General features: G+C 32.6%; 1 pseudogene; it reads left to right on the top strand.

Annotated features, from left to right (window-relative positions):
• LOC114728498 ((-)-alpha-terpineol synthase-like) lies at nucleotides 1–11,930 on the top strand (annotated as a pseudogene).
• The last annotated feature ends 566 nt before the right edge of the window (nucleotides 11,931–12,496 follow it).

Here is a 12,496-nt window from a genome sequence, read left to right as displayed (position 1 = left end):
ATGGCTCTCTACCAATTTCCCCTGCTTTCAAATAGAATTATCTTCAAAACCAAAATGCTCCAAACAAAACCAGCACCACCGCTTTCAACAATCAAGACCTCCGGTTTTCCAAATACAATGCATTGCAAGGCTTCAACCACTATTGATTCCAATAATCAAAGCAATACTTCTTGCCGATCTGCAAATCACTTTCAACCCTCAATTTGGGATTGTGATTATATCCAATCGATAAGAAGTGATTTTGTGGTATGGCTTGTTTCACGTTCATTTACTTGTTTTGTTGAAATTTTGTTCCATGTCATGATGATATTTTTTTTCCCTTGCGAATGGTCGATTTTCTAATCATGACCGACAATTTATGATGGCCCAACTTTGAATTGTTTACAGGAAGAGTCATATCTAGAAGAAAGAGATCGGTTGAAGAAAGAAGAGTGATGCTCTTGACTTTGCCAAATGCTGTAGAACAACTAGAGCTCATCGATGACTTGCAAAGACTGGAAGTGGCTTCTCATTTTAGGCGAGAGATAAGGAACATAATGGAAAATATTTACAATAATGACACATTAAAAATAAATGACAATTTATATGCCATGGCTCTTGAATTCAGACTATTAAGACAACAAGGCTACTATGATGTGTCAGCAGGCATAAATTTTATTCACAAATTATAAAGTACACAAATTGTCTTAATTAACCAGTGCTAACAATTATTCAATTTATAATTGCATGGTTATTTTCAGAGACATTTGACGGATTCCTAGATGACAACGGCAATTTTCATTCTTGCATTTCGGGTGATATCAAGGGTATGCTATCCCTGTATGAAGCATCTTTTCATTCAATGGAAGGTGAAATAGCATTGGAAAAAGCAAGACAGTTTAGAACAACTCATCTCAAAGAATTTGCGAACAAAAAAGTAGTGGAACGATGAAATATCACTCTTGGTTAGTCATGCCCTGGAGCTTCCACTACATTGGAGGTTGTCAAGATTAGCAACTCGATGGTTCATCAATGTCTATAAAAGAAGATTAAACATGAACCCTTCTTTGCTCAAGCTTGCTAAATTGGACTTCAACATCGTACAAGCCACCCACCAAGAGGATATGAAACATGCATCAAGGTGAAAATAATGATACATAGTCAAGCTGCTAGGAAGCATTTTATTCGTTGAATATTTTCAAGTAAAATTTTCAGTCTCTTTGAAGTTTGTTTCGTAAGTATACAACACTTGGTTTATTTTACAATTCAACCCAATAAGATTATGAGTTTCAAACATGTTTCTGAATGGTTTTATTTTCAATTATAAAAATCGATGGAACTACAAGAAGAATTTTAGTAAGCTCTAGCCCTTAAAAAATTTTAGAAAAAAACCAAGGAGAAAATAAGCATACTACGTCCTAATTAATAAGCCAATCTTTTTCACTTAATGTTTTCTATTTGAAGATGGTGGAAAGAAACTGGACTTGGAGAAAAACTGAATTTTGCAAGGGATAGAATGGCGGAAAGCTTCATTTGGACAGTGAGTGTGGCTTTTGAACCAGAACATGAAAAGTTTAGAAGAGTGATGTCCAAGGATATCGCTTAATAACTACAATCGATGATATTTATGATGTTCACGGCACTTTGGAAGAACTAAAACTTTTCACAGAAGTGGTTAACAGGTTGGTAAATTGTCTTTTGATATACATAATTTATTGTCCTATAATCGGCATAAATGTATTATCATTTTATATATGCCCCTTTTATGACATAGATGGGATATAAATGCCTTGGATGAACAATCTTTCAATTATCATGAGAATAATATAATCTTGGGTTAAGGTGCAATTTTGATCCTAATCTTATTTTTGAGGTGTAATTTTATCCCTAATCTTTTAGTTGTGCAATTTTGTCCCTGATTTTATTTTTCAGGTGTAATTTTACCCCTGATTTTTTTTTTCAGGTGCAATTTTATCTCTAATATTTGGGTGCAATTTTGACCCTCACCCAAAGATTAGAGATAAAATTGCACTTTAAACAAAAAATCAGGTGCAAAATTATATCAAAAAATAAGATCGGGGTTAAAATTGTACCTTAATGCCATAGTCTTTCCCAAATGCTTTTTGAAATTTATTTGATCATATAACTAATGAGAGACCATCAATAATTCACATTTATTAGGGAGTAATGTTCTAATTTTTCTCAAATACAAATTTGGTCTCTAAGTATTTCCTTAATTTTTTGAGAAATTACCCCATTTTTGTGTAAAATCACTTAAAATATACTTTAAACCACAATTTTCATTTCTAGGATATGAAACCATTTTAATAAATTCACATTAATCCTAAAATAAATTTACCTTTTTTTTAATTTTTTCTAAAAAATTATTTTCTTTATTTATTTTTCGTCATAATTGAGCTTGGTCCTAGACATTTTTCTCCACCTTCCATAAATTTTTTGAATTTTTTTTAAAATTTGTAGGCATAAGTTTTAAAATTATCTTTTGGTACCCAAAATTTTTTAAAATTGTGCTTTTTGTCTTAACTCGAGCAATAGTAATACAATGTTTTGAATGTATTCCTAAAATTTTATTTGCCCCCTACTAACCTTTATTCATATCTTTAGTCCTTCCACGAGATGGCCAGATATTAAATGTGGTTGTCTTTATATGTCATTCTCATCATATAACTTCTTCAATATGATTTTCCCTTTTATAAATATGTATTGGTCTCTTAAAAGAAAAAAATTACAAACTAATTGGCCTACTTTCACATCAACATAGACACAATCTCATTGTTTATGTGAATACACAATAAGCAGATGTCAAGAAGAGTAGAATCGGTATAACAGCCAAGCCCATTTAAACTCGACTAGTTGAACTCTAATGTGGTTTCAAGATAGTCTATGAGTTGCTTGAAAAGCAAAGAATTTGTGCCACGGAGATCACCATTTGCCGCATATATATATGAGATAACAATATTTTTTTGTTTAATATGACAGGTAATTATTTTTTTATGTAATTCACAATTAAGTTTCTTTTACTTTGAAGGTTAATATAAATCTTATTTATTTTTTACTATTAAATAAATTGAAACTTTATCTATGTAAAAATATATCTAAAAAACCGAAAGCTATACTGTTTTTGACCGAAAAGCCTAAATCTATACTTAAATGAATCATTAAAATATTTTCAAATAACTATTTAAATTAAAACTAGAAGTCATTTTTTCTACCAAGCGCATCCCTTTACTGATAGCCAATAATTGCTTTTGAGGCTGCAGAAGTGGACACTGCATCTCCCAACAATGGTTTTTTTTTTTTTTTTCATGCACAACAGTTGGGACTAAACTCTTAGCAACATGTTTAAGTGACTCAACTATCTACCCACAACGTCGAACTTTGTTGAAAATTAATATTTGGGTTAATATAATTTTGATTCTTGAAATTTAGGTTTATTTTAGTTTTAATCTCTCAAATTTTAAAGTTGTGGTTTTAGTTTAGAATATATCTTGTATAGTACCTAACTTTAATATATACTAATAGGGTCATGATAAAGTTTGTCAATCATTGAACGCCAAGTTTCTAACTTGGAAAAAATTGGATAATTTTTTTTTGTTTCAAAACATAAATCATTTAAAAATAGAATTCCAATGCAAGAGTTGAACATGAAAATAAAATTGAAATTCATTGTCTAAAAATTGAAACTTTTAAAAAAGCATACGAGTGACTCACAATCCACCTTGCTTTCAACTATTCTATTATCACCTATAACGATTTCATACCATGAAATCTCATATTAACTACTAATGTTACATTAAAACATAATGGCCATCTCGATTGATGGCACTTCCTTGCACCAGGCAGAGCACATCCACTACAAAAAAACATGCTTTTAACGACGGAATTTAGCGACGAAAACGGATTAGCAACGGATTAGAGATGGATTTTCTATCGCTCATTACCGATGGAATTTTTCTGTCGCTAATCCGTTGCTAATTCTTGACATAAATTTTCGGCGCAAATTAGCGACGGAAAAATTCCGTCGCTAACTCGATTTTTTTAAAAATAAAATAAAATGCCACGTGGCACCTCTACCAATTGCCACGTCATCACTGGGGACCACCTCCATGGGTCGCTGCCACCTCACGTCTACTGCCATGTGTGCTGCCACCTCACCTCCACCTGCCACCTCACCTTTGCCTGCCACGTGTCACCACTACATAATTCCCTTCTCAAGGTGACTTCTCCATAGCTTGAACCCAGGACCTCCTCCGTGCACACGTGCGGCTTTACCAGTTGAACTGCAATGAACCTGTTGACTTATTATATAAAATTAAATATATATTATATTATTTTACACAAACAATTATATATACATATATATTATTAAAAACTAAAAATATACTATATGATAATCTTAATCATAACTATTTTAATGAAAAATAATTTTTAAATATTTGTTTTACTATTTTTATAATTTTTTATTTTTAAAAAATATTTTTAATATAACTTTAATTTCTAACGACACTAATTTTGAATTTTAAATCATAAATAATTTTTTATAAATAATTTTTAAATTTATTTTTTAATTAACATTGATAAGATATACAATTTAATTTTATATATATATATATATTATATTACATTATATTATATTATGTATATGTGTTTTACATATTTGAAGAAAATCATTTACAATTAGTCAAAAAATCTTGTTATTAAAAAAATAACTACTATAATAAAATCTAATAAATTATTCCATATAAAAAATTAAATGATTTAAATAGATTATGATAAACAGTATTTTCCTACTTGTATATATATCCTATGTAATTTATTTTCTTAAAATTTGTGATGGAATTTGCGACAAAAACAAATTCCATCGCCAATTTCTGACGGAATTGCGACGGAATTTCCGTCGCTAATTTTTTTGACGGATTAGTGATGGCATTTTCTGATGGCAAAAGTTAGCAACGGAATTAGTGACGGAATTTTCTGACGGCAAAAGATTCCGTCGCTAAATATTTATTGACAGATTTTCTGACGGATTAGCGATGGAAAAATTCTGTTGCTAATCCATCAAAAAAATTAGCGACGGAATTTTCATCGCAATTCAGTTAGAAATTAGCGACGGAATTTGTTTCCGTCCCAAATTCCGTTGCTAATTTGCAATGGAATTTTTTTCCGTCGCAAATTCTGTTGCTAATCAACTGTTTTTTTGTAGTGACCTTTGTATGGAGGATACAAGATTATAGCTATACAAAGCAAGTACTGACCACTCGCATTTATGTATATACAAAATACAGCAAGCATTCTTGCTCTTTAACCAACCCACCTTCTTCTTAAACAACCTCCTTGCCTTTTGAGCTACTAGCCTTTGCTATACATCATAAAAGGGAGTGTGAGATTCTAGAGAATCCCCATAGTAGTAATTTTCATCAAACAAATGTGCAGATTACATGATGCATGTGATATAACCTATTTTTACCATGTTAATTAATGTCATTTCATGAGTTTTTATGATATTCACCATGCCTAATCACATGATTTGGTGTAATTTCATGACAAATTGGAAAGTAAGGTGATTTCTTGGTGTTAGTTGTTGTAAAGAGAAAAATTGTCATCATTCTATTGATTTAATCGAATTGAGTTAATTCTGAAGAATATGAATACAGTCACCTAAATTATATTTCGAGTCAAAGTCAAATCAAACGAAGTCAATTGAAGGAATGACAACCAAGGACCTGAGGAAATCACCATCAAAAATCAAGAGATTCTAAAAATGATAGAAGAAGATCATATGGACCAAAATGCACAACTTCATTTAATGCGTGCCATTTGCTGCAGTGAGTATGCACTTTCACCACGGTGAGATTGCCTTAGCAAAATAGATTCAAGATTTTGACCCAAAATCTGAGACATCAACTCCCATACCTGCTCTAACTTGTCCAATATGATCCCTAGCATTGCAAAATTTGAACCCTAAGCAGCCACTACCCATTCCAAAGCTTTTTCTCCCATTCTATCCATCTACCATCATTTCTCTTCCATTTTTCATTGATCTATTTCATTTTCCTGCACTTACCATGGCTGTCTTGATGAGTCTAGAGCTTGGTGAAGTAATTCCTACATCTATGAGGAGCTAAACATCCTTGCCCTAAGGAGAATGATGAAGGCTTGGAAGCATTCACTTGGGAAGTTTCTTTATTCTTTTTCCACTTCCTTTAGCTAGTAGTTGTTCAATGTGGGTTAGATTTGGATACTGTTGCTGGAGCTGAATTTTTATTGTATTTATCTTTGTGATTTGGATTAGATAAAGAGATGATGTGATAGATGTGTGATTTGCATTGACCATTGCTACTCTTGATTGTAAGTATTTTGGATTAGTTAATCTAATGTATTTCCTGGCTAAGTGTAGCGGCTTGTGTACACTTTTGGTTAATTTGCCAAGTTTTTCACATCATTGCATTAATCTCCTAGTTGTGCATTAAGGAAGGTGTTTAATATTGTTATGAGTCCTTAGATCAAGAGTCTCATTGACAAGTTAACTCACCTAAGTTTGAGTGGTTACTCATTCAATCTTTGAAATTGGTTTTCTAAAGAAATTTCCACTAATTTAAGAAGCTAGGAAGGTTAAATCATTTCTCTAAGGAGCATTTTATCATCAAGAGTTTTCAAACTTTTTCATCCTTAGTTTTTATTGCATTATTTCTTTTCCAATGAAGCAATTTATCAAAAAAAATACTAAAAATATTTACCTTCTATCATAGTACATTTAACTCTCTAGTTTTCAAGGATAAAACCCCCAGCTTTTACCCTTTTAAACATGTTTTTGTCATTTAGATTGCTTAGGAATCAAAAAGGCTCCTCAAAGTGAACACGACTTGGATTGCACCATTATGGTGCATTTTCTTATTCGGTTTTATTTTGATACCCTAACAACTAGGGCTTCCATAAGCATGCAAAACAAGCCAAGTAGAGCATAACCTTGCAAGCTATGCAATTAAGCTTTTATGCTCAATGATAGATAGACAAGCTGAATAAATAGTACACAAATAATTGGCAAATATTGCCCCATGTCTATCAACTACACGTGGCCACGGCTAAATAATTCATGCAAGGAATTAAGGATTACATGTTCTCATACTCTCATACTTTAAAACAGCAATATATTACAAACAGACATGCAGTAATCGTACACAAGTATAAGGTAGAAAAGAACTATTACCTAGATCTTCCTCTTCCGAATCAAATCTAACCTTCTTCTTCTTGAGTTGTGTCCTTGGTGGGCTTACACAAATATCGAACCTTATTGCATATGCAAGGGTAGGTTACCACTTGATCCAATTAGAATTTACAAGTTAAATAATTTTCTTTAAATCCCAAATTTCTTTAAGTTCTATGCTTACATAATAGTTGATTATTCTGGACAATTTTTCATATTCATAATATGCCTTTCGAAATGTTTTTCCTTCTCTTCACACTCCAATCACTTACCTTACTTAGTAACTAGTCATCTTAGAAAAAAAAAACATTACGTTTTATCTATTATATTTAAGGACAAACAATGTCTCCTTCCTTGCTTCAATCATTCTAATCCCATTGAAATCAAATCAATTAAAATCCAGCTCTACTTTTGCAAACTAGGCCGAGACACACACAAGTGTGTGTGTGTGTGTACTATGATACCTCCCATTCTATTCTCCTAACACTTAAGCATGTATGTTAATGTTTAAATCATTATTTCAATACTTCATACTTGCTTCTAAAATTGGCTTAACTTATTTCATTTCTTACTTGCTTTCTTCAATCTAAATAACATCATTTCAATACTTGAGCTCCAAATTCTTTTTACTCACCTCAAACAACTTTTCTTCATTAATTCTAAATTCATCATAATCATGTCCACTTTAGTCTGGAAACATTAATCCCAATCTTCATAGCTAATTATAAACCATTCTTAATCTTTTAACCCCCCTTACATACTTTAAAATTGAATCTGGAATAATGTTCTAGACTGAAGGATAATACCCAAACCATTTAATCACTCTCAATCCTAGCTATTGCTTCTCACGGCCTTCATATGATTTATGGAAATCATTTTTCAGATTTTGGCATCACCTTTCCCATTCCAATTTAACACTTAAATCAACATTTTAAGTCCCAGATACATTTCCATTCAACTAAAAAGAGTTCCATTCGTTAATCTATTCAACCATAACTATCTTATTATATCTTCATCTTAAAACAAGTTACCTCCTTCTTTCAAAAGCTTAAAGGGCTTGGAACAATATCTCTTCTAACTAAGATTTAATTTTCTACGTTACCCATTAATCATTTGGGAACTTCATCATACCTACTTATTTAATACCCCACAAGACAATCTTAGCCAGATTTTAGCTTCCTCAACATTCAAATTCACGGCCCATATATATAAAATATATCCAATGCAAATTTCTATGTAAATCATATATTGCTACCTTGTTTGCATATACATTCCTATATGAGCTTTCAATTCCTCCTCCCCTCTCAATATATCACGCCTCACAGAATGACAAATCAGGAAATGTTTTTGGTTCCAGATTCAAAGACAGTCCCCAAACCAGTTATAATGATCACAAAAGGAAGAAGTAAGCATCATTCAAACTTATATATTTATACACACATATATGCCCCTCTTAAAACCTAAGGACCCGATGCCATCAACAAGAAAAAGAGCTCCGCTGTTTCGCTAGTTATGGACCAGAGCAACCAGTGACAATGCAGAGAGGGGGAAAAAAAATAACAACATCCAACAGCATCATTCACACGATCAACCACCCATCAATCATTCCCTACCCTTAATCCCTTAAGATGCTCATTTTCCTCCATAACTCCAAACTTTGAATTGTTGATATATCTCCCAAAACACCACGGCAGAAGAAAAGAAAGGGAGGAGGATGTTCATAAGACTCACCTTAGTCAAAGTCCACCGTTGCATGTAGGACATCAACCTCCGATCACCTCCTTCTCCTTCCTCTTCTTCCTCTCGACCCCTCTCTCTCTCTCCCCCCTCTAACTCTCTCTCTCTTTCTGTCTCTTGCAGCGTGGAAATGAGGATGGAAAGGGAGTCAGCTTGGTTACATGGGTGGAGAGTGTGAGAAAAGACAATTTTCCCCTCTGTTCTTTTTCGTTTCACTTTCATCCTTTCTTTATATTTCTGAAATAATCAAATAACTCTCTCTCTCTTTTCTTTTCTGTTGCAGCGTGGAAATGAGGATGGAAAGGGAGTCAGCTTGGTTGAATGGGTGGAGAGTATGGGAAAAGACAATTTTGCCCCTCTATTTTTGGTTTCACTTTCATCCTTTCTCTATATTTCTGAAATAATCAAATGACTTTGGAAATTATTTCACAACATTTTATATGGATTTTCCTTATCCAATTATCCAATAGCTTCTTTGACCCTCAAAATAATTTCCATAAAAATTTTGGGTCAAAAATCAACTTCTAACTATTTTTCTTAAATTTTCCAAGAAAATAGCACTTAATTCCAAAATTTTATCCTTAAATCATTTTAAGAATTTTACACCTCAATTAATCTGTTTATCTCATAACATAGTTATTCCAAAAATTTCAACTCAAAAATAATCCTCTAACTATTTTTTCCTTAAATTTTCAAGAAAATAGGTCTTGTTAATTCTCGAAATTAACTTTAAAATTATTTAAGTCACTTTTTGAAAAATAAAATTTTCAATAAAATTCTAGGTCTCCAAATTTTTTATTTCATGATTTTTTTCCAATTTTTATAGGCATTAAATAATTTTGATAATTTGATTTTCCTAATTCTCCTAAAGTTTGAAAATTCCGGATGTTACAGTCCGTCTTAAAATGTTAGCCTCTTGAAATGTAACAATGTTAAAATATATCTTAAAATAGTGATATGGTCTCACCAAATAACATCTAGTTAAATCTTGTGTGGATAATAAATTATACAAAAAGGATGAGTTCTCAAAGCATAACATGTTTTAAGGACCTATTCTTTGTTTTTCTTCTTCTTTGTTATTCACACAAGATTCAACTAAGTGCTATCAGGTAAGTATATGTCACCACTTTAAAGTTGTTTATGACACTTCAGTATATTTTAATATTATTACCCCTCTAGACTAATGTTTTAAGATGAACTGAATTTCAAAGACTAAAACCACGAGTTTGAAATTTAAGAAACCAAAATCAAAATAGGTCCAAATTGTGGGACAAGAACTTATGCAACAATTATGTACACATGTGTGTTTGGAACATTGATGATACTTCGATGTTCTGGGAGAAATCAAGCTTGATGCCCCCTCATCAATCACTTTCAATTGCCTATATATAATTTTGTCCCTCAAGAGAATAAAAGGGGGCTAACACTGAACAACCCATCGATGTTGATTCTTCTTATCTCGATTACTCTCCAAACCAATGATTTTAAACACGGACCGGACCGGTGACCGAAACATTAAAATCACATTCCTCTGCACACACAACTCACATTATCTCTCCATCCAAGTCTCATCATCCAGAAAACAATACCTTTTTTGGTGAAAATTCAAAAAACAATACTTATTTTTATTATATTTAAGAAAACAAATCTCTGGTATTTTTACTATATTTATATGCATAGAGAAAGAGAGGGAGTGAATAAACTTCCCTTTCGGAGTAAAATCTTGCGGTGATCTTTCACAGGATAATAGGAAGCTTTGAGAAAATCAAGTTGACTAAAAGATTTGAGACTATCTCCAGACGCAGGATGAAGTTGGAGAGTATCCTTGTTGCCAAACATGATTCACTGCAGTGGAATTCCCAGGAAGGTGATGAAACTTGGCATAAACGATCATCGTTCCATGCTCAAATTTATAATTATGTTTATTAAACTTTTATTTAATTATGATGTCATCGATTTGACGATCGATCACCATGAGAACCTTGAACTGCAAAACTTTATGAAACTTTATCAGTAGGCTCAAAAGACGGACCAGTCAAAACTTAAGTTTCATCCTGAAGCAATGGCAACAATATCAAACTAAATGAAACTCTGTTAGCAAGGACAAACCAATATAAAAATGCTGATATGGATTTAATGGTCTCAAATTAGTATAAAATAAAATTCAGCGATGATTTATTGGCACCACTTAAGTAGCATATTTTGCAAAACCACTAGCTATAACTAAGAAGCTCCTCCATATATTGAAAAAAAGTTTGAAGGTAACTAAATTAATGGCGAATTCAAGTGAAGTGTTCATATCACATCTTGTCGGCCAAGCTTATCCTTCTAATTTTACTACAAAATACTTGACATTTGTAATTTCCCAAATAACGTAGAAGCTCATGAATCCTATCCATGTCATCAAGTATTCATGAAATTTCTCCTGATCAATTTCAGCAAACTGAACCAGAGTATAACCACTAACAAATTTACGATAACCAACAAATTTGGTTCAAACATCTTAGAACAATCAGCTTGCAAGAGGCAATTGAACCAGAGTACAGTCAATGACAAATCGTCGACCTAAATACAAATTTACAAATTTACAAATGAATTGCTAATGTAACTCTATTTCACTACACTAAATCATATTACGTTTGTGGGTTATGTCATGTTTTATGGGTTCTATTGCATTTATTTTGAGTTGTTTTGGTTATAGTGTGCTTGATGATAGTGCTAATTAAGAGCAAAATTGTTATAATTGGTGATTAATTATTATTCATTAATCTCTAGGGAAATTGATGCTATATTATATTGATTTTTACCGTAGGAAATTTGGGAATTGAAACCAAAAAGAAAGATCAAAACAATACACAACATTAGCATAAAGGGTGCTGAAATTGTCACATTGGCTGTCCCCATTGGCCACGGCGAAAGGCTAGCGATGGACAAACGGAAACACCCACAAAATGTGTCCATTCGCCATTGCATGCGTCACGGCGAATAGACAGCGAATGCACGATTCTCAGCCTGAAAATGCCGTTCATGATAAGTAAATTAGCATCGGACCCTAACCCATTTTTCTCACCAAACCCGACTTCTCAACAGCAAATACTCAGAGCCTAGCCTTTCAAACACCATTCTTTCACTCCATTTCACCAATTTCTCTCCTCTCCATCAATTTCCATCAGTTCCACCAACCGATTTTCCATTTTCTTCATCTATTCTTCCATTCCACTCATTCCAGCCTTCATTCTTCGTGGGAGCTTGTGAGTTGCATCGAATATTACCTGTTTCCAGCTTCATGGGGGTGTGAAGGGTCCAACTCTTGATGACTGAGAAGCCTGGTTTGAATTTAAGACTTATTGGGAAGTTTTCTTAGTTCCTTTATTTGATTGAGTCTCCAATATGTATTTAGAATTACTTAGGTTTAGATGTTTCTATTTATATGTTATTAAAATTGAGCACCCATTTTTGTAGACTCCATTTTAGTTAGTTGTGTGTGTGTTTGGTTATGACAGAACTTTTTGGCGGATCGAAAAATACATGGGGGCTACTGTTTAACATCATTTG

This window comes from Neltuma alba, unplaced genomic scaffold (assembly GCF_004799145.2).
Source record: "Neltuma alba isolate B1F8T4 unplaced genomic scaffold, ASM479914v2 tig00012536_pilon, whole genome shotgun sequence".
NCBI classification, from domain to species: Eukaryota; Viridiplantae; Streptophyta; class Magnoliopsida; order Fabales; family Fabaceae; genus Neltuma; species Neltuma alba.
The sequence above is the reverse complement of the archived record's forward strand: the minus strand, read 5'-3'. Positions and strand labels throughout refer to the sequence as shown.